The sequence below is a fragment of the Ipomoea triloba genome, chromosome 3, assembly GCF_003576645.1.
Source record: "Ipomoea triloba cultivar NCNSP0323 chromosome 3, ASM357664v1".
Classification (NCBI taxonomy): Eukaryota; Viridiplantae; Streptophyta; class Magnoliopsida; order Solanales; family Convolvulaceae; genus Ipomoea; species Ipomoea triloba.
This window is the reverse complement of record NC_044918.1, coordinates 14,718,187-14,724,186: the sequence shown is the minus strand read 5'-3', so window position 1 is coordinate 14,724,186 and position 6,000 is coordinate 14,718,187.

Sequence of the window (6,000 nt, the reverse complement as noted above, 5' to 3'; positions counted from 1 at the left end):
CCCCCCCCCCCCCCTAAAATGTAATGACTTATCATAACTCCTCATCTTGACAAATCAAAGAAATAAAGTATTAATCAGCATTTGTGCATCTTGCTAAGTACAACTTAAAAATGAATACAACAATTTTTGAATTTGTATCAAATATAGAAAAATTTTTAAGGTATAGATGATACCTCTTGTCAAGTACTATATATACAATTTAAAAGTGAATGTAAAAATCTTTGAAGTTATATTGAGTATCTTATATAAACAAAAACTTCTTATATATATATATATATATATATTTATTTTTTTTTAATTTTTTTTTTTTTTTGTATCCGATCCGATACAAGAATTACCGTGCAAGTTTACACTAAGCATGTTTAAGCATTACACTCTAATTATGTATTAACATTACAAAGTGAGTGTGTGAACATCAAACAAAGTATATTATAGTGCAGATATCATATATTATTAAATAGTGTGTGAATCATCCTCATGTGTGCTTGAAAATTATTGACCAATCTTGAGAGTTATGATTATTTTTTTATAAAAATATATATAAGTTAATGTTGTATATGTATTAAAAGTCAACAAATCATATATTAAGCAAAATACTTTTTTTTTTTTTGAGTTTGAGTGACTCTGTTACAATGTAGAGTATTCATAGCTACTTTCTCCCACTGAGTCTGGAACCCACTCCCTTCCACATGGGAGTGTACACTGGGTGCCGTTTGACCACAAGACTTTTGGCTATTAAGCAAAATACTTAATACTTATTATAATTTAAAAATATTCTTAAATTTTTAAAATTGCAATAGAAAAATCTAGCTCCCACATTCTCAAAGGGCTGAAATATCATATTTATCGCATTTATAGCATGGCCACTATTCTTTGTTAGCACATCATATCAAATTAAAAGCAACAAAGATAAAAACAATGAATAAATGAATGAAAAATGTCTTAAAATGGAATTTTGATGGTTGAACTTGTGGCTACAAGAGCTCGCACCGGTCCATTTATTTATTTATTACAATGAAAATATTTTGTCCAAATATTTAATAGTCGGTAATAGTTTATGGTGACGAGTTGTCTACTGCGTACTGGACGAAGAGATGTCCATTATTATTAATAATTGTATAGACGTGCAGCACATGCATGGGATTTTAAAATCTTTTTCTTAAGGCTTGCGAGTGTTGTCACGGTCTTTTGCTTGTCTTGAAAGATGTGTACTTGAAGGTCGATTTCAATTCAAAAGTTAATATAAAAATTTTTATATTTATATCAAGTATATATTCAATACAAATTTAATTTTTTTTTTCTAATACTTTTTGAGTTGTATTTAGTGCAAGAGTCACATACAGTACAAGTTTACACTAAACGTGTTTAAGCGTTACACACTAATTATATTAGCATTACAAAATGAGTGTGTGAACATCAAAATAGGTATACTATAGTGCAAATCTCATATGTTATTAAATAGTGTGTGAATCATACTTCATGAGTGTTTGAAAATCAATGAACAATCTTGAAGTGAGAGTTATGATTATTTTTTAAAATATAAATTAATGGTATATATGCATTAAAAGTCAACAAATCCTATATTAAGCAAAATACTTATTATAGTTTAAAAAGTATTTTTAATTTTTAAAATTGCAATAGAAAAACCTTCCACAATTTCAAAGAAGGACAGAAATGTCTCGACGTTCTCACAAATATGGGGCAAGCTAGTAGTTGAGAGAGAGAGAGAGTTGCGAGATAGATCAATCACGTAACACCTTATCATGATCTTAAAGCTATAACTAGTAACAAAGATAACTATATTTTTTTATACTTTCGTAGTAAACAACACTATGTTTGGTAGGAATACTAGACTTGATCCTATAGACCGACCTTCGCCCAACAAACATGAGTGTTTGTTATATACTACCTTGTAAAGAACTATGCATTTAAAAAAAATATTTTTTTATTATATTAAAAATATTAATTAATTAAACATTATAAAATTTAAAACAAAGACAAAATGTAACTCCTTCTAGAGAGAAGTAATATTTTGTGTTTTTTTAAACAAGGTTGAAATATCATATTTCTCGCATTTATACCATGCCCACTATTCTTTGTTGACACATCATATCAAATTTAAAGCAACAAAAAATAAAAACTAAATAAATTAAAAATTAAAAATATCTCATATATAGTGTGATTTAACAAAATGGAATTATGATGGACTGACGGTTGAACTTGTGGCTAGAAGAGCTCCGGTCCATTTAATTTATTTATTACACTAAAAAGTATATTTTTTAAGCAACGAGAAAAATCGATTGGCATTATTTGAAAATGTGTATTGAGATCAGATTAATCACATAGAAAAATTAATTCGTATTAGAGAATTTTTAATAGTATTTTTTTAAATAAATTTTTAGGTGTCAAGTAAGAGAGGAGGAGGAAGGAAAAAGAAAAAAGAAAAAAGAATTGTCAGAAAAACAAATGCTAGTTAACGCACCCAGCGGGCGCGTGGGGTGCACGCGCCCGACTGACCACTTATGGTGCACCTCATCATGCGCACCAAGAACTGCTTTTTAATTATTTGTTGGGACCCACAGTGGAAGCAAAAAAAATTATATCCTCATCAAAGGTCTCTCACATTCTTTCTTTTCTACCTCACATTTAACCCGACAAAAAGCCATACAAAAATCATCTATTAAGGATGGTCTTAGTAAGCTACAGACTTGACTAAGAATGTATTGACAAACATCAGACTCATGACCTTTTAAATATAATAATCATATTTTATATATTTGACCATTTTATCTAAGCAATAAAAATTTTTTTTTATCCAAATTAATAAGTTTATGGCGGCTAGGATAGTTGTCCACTGCGTGTTGGACAACGGACGATGAGATGTCACATTATTAATAATTCTATAGATGTACGGCAAATGGGATTGGACCACGAAAACTTGGGCCATTATTAACTTGCTCAAAATTAAATGATTTGTGCTTGTACCAAAAAAAGACGAAATTTTTTTATCTGTACAAATAAAAAAGAAAAAAAAATATTGAAGTAAAAGTTATTTGGACCGTTGTATAGTAGCGTTATCCATGCTTGACATTATTACATAATATTAATAATTTACATGATGTCCCCATAAAAGATGAGCGAATAGATGTAATATTATTTTTGAATCTGGATAGTCATGACTCATGTGTTTGATATCTGCCAACATATATCCCTCAAGTTGATTGTATAGAATTTTCTTACTGTGTTTTATCTCTCTCAAAGAGAAAGAGAAAAAGAAATGAGAGAGGAATGTCGTATGAAAATTAGAATGCAAACTCTCTATGTGTGTGTATATATATTGAAATAGAAGCGAGCCATAATACTTAGTACAACTGACTCCACTTCCACTGGAGCTTGAACCATAACCTCTCATTTAAAAGAGTCAGTTCGTGCCACTAAAAGTGATATGCAAAAATTGAGTTATTTATAGATAAAAGTGATAAACTTAATTATTTAAAAAATTTAAATTTTTAAATATAAAAAATTAATATTCAACAAGCTATAGTTCACATTATTTATTCTTAATTCATTTTTTACATACACTTTTGAGAGAAATAGGCTAAAAAGTGAATGATTTATATATGAGCAGGATTTATTCATCCCGTACATAATTACACACCTCTGAGTAATGATTTTATTTTTATTCACCAAAAAAAAAGTGAGTAATCTTTGGGATTGAAATCTATAGTACTCACATTGCAACCTTTAAAATTTAAATAAAATCATGTATTTATTCATAGTGTGGCAAACATATATGATTTAGGGGAACTTTTTGAATGTTGGTTGAAATCTAAATAGAAGCAAACGCACAATGCAAAAATAATAATCAATTTGTATTATGTTATTCTTACTAAAAATAATCATTTTTTGGTCTTATCATATTTTTATATCAATTTCACCAGTATGTTTCAATATTATATCTTTCAATTAATTTGATCATTTCATTTATGATACCAATAATCTATCCAAATATGATTCGCGTACTTAAAAAGGTATGAATTCGATTCTTGAAAATACTCTCTTGATTGAGCATGTTGTAGGGAGTCTTTTTAGTACGATTTACCTCTTCAATATCGTTGCAGACTATTATACAAGTGTGGAGTTTGAGAGATCATATTATAAGAATAACATGCCCTAAGGTCTAGGCTAGTATAAAAATAATAGTCCAGCCCGTATGAGTAACTCAATCGGTCACATGGGTGAAGTTTGGGAAGAAAGACCAGGGATCGAGTTTCACCAGCAGTAACGTCCACTAACACACGTCACGTGAATGGCAAATTATTGTGTAGCTTATGGTACGCACAGTGTTGTGTTAACCATAACAAAAAGTACATTTTTAATATACTGGTAATGTACTTTTAGTACTCAAAGTGTATTAATTATACATTATTTAATAGTATAATCCACACAATAATGATTAGTTTCAAACGTGGAGACTTAAAAGTCCTCAGGGTTAATAATGCTCAACCTTTTTTAAGTATAAAATCAACTGTAATTCCCACTTCCACGTACTAATGTTTTCCACAATGGATTGATTAACCAATAATAATCATTTTTTTGGCTATTAAAACATTTGACCGACACACTTAGTCGAAGTGGATTAAGTGATTAACAACATTAACACGTGATTAAGCCAAACCCAATCTAATAAAACATAAAATTACTTAAATGATAATAATGATGGAAGGGACAGTGGGATTTAACTAACACACCATTCATGGTTCATGGTGTGAACATAACTGAAACCGCTTTCTAGATTTCTATGTCCTTTTAATTAAAGTGGAAATAATAATATATAAATAAGTATTTTTATATGATCTAAAAATAAAGTAGTAAAAAGCAAGGCACGTTTTTCTTATATTGAAATGGAAAGGTATATACAAATATCATATCTTTGGCGTGAAATTAAAATTATTGTAAAGGGTATATCTCTATTAAATGTATTGCTTTTAAATATTTATCATATTAAATATATGATATTTTACTTTGATTTATGAGAAAGATCGTCAAAACGTACTTTGAGGGAAATTTATCTTATAACTATAGTCGACAAAAAATCATAACGGATTGACTCAAACAAAAAAATCAATAAATAACTCTCATATAGAGACAAAAACAAAAAGGTCCATGTTTTAATACATATATTGACTTTAGTATAGTGCTCTTAAATCATTGATACTAGCTTTTTTTTTTTTTTTTTTTTTTTGTGTGCGGAAGATTATACAAAAATAATGTGAAAACCATTATATTGAGAGGGGTATGTCAAATGTATTATTTGTTTTATATGTCTGTCGTGTTAAACAATGTTTTACTATTTGATTTTAGTATAGTCCACTTAAATCATTGATACTAGCTTTTTGTGTGTGATTAAAAATAATGTGAAAACCATTATATTGAGAGGGATATGTCAAACGCAATATTTGTTTTATATATATGTCGTGTTAAACAATGTTTTACTATTTGATGGTTACATACTGTAGTAATTAAAGGTGGTATTAGTATTCTAAAATTATTGGTAGTTCTTTCGTGAAGACATACTATACACAATATCATCAGTTTGGCGTGAAGATAATTGGAGAAAATATGTTAAATGCATATATTACATTTAAATACTTGTCGTGTTAAGCAATATTTTGCTAATTGATCGTTATTTTAGTGTATTAGCGTTTTAAAATTATTGATACCTCTTTTGTGAAAACTATGCATAATATTATCATTAGCCTGGTGTGAAAATAAGTTAGAGGGTATGTTAAATGCATTACTTTTAAATATTTGTCATGTTAAACAATTAATATTTTGTTACTTGATGGTGACTTTGGTATTTGTGTTCTAAAATTATTGATACTTTTGTTGTAACATACTATACACAATATCATCAATTTGTGGTGAAAGCATTTGGAGTGTACCTTAAATGCATTACTTAATATAATATTGTTATTGTGTCAAAACAATATTTTGATA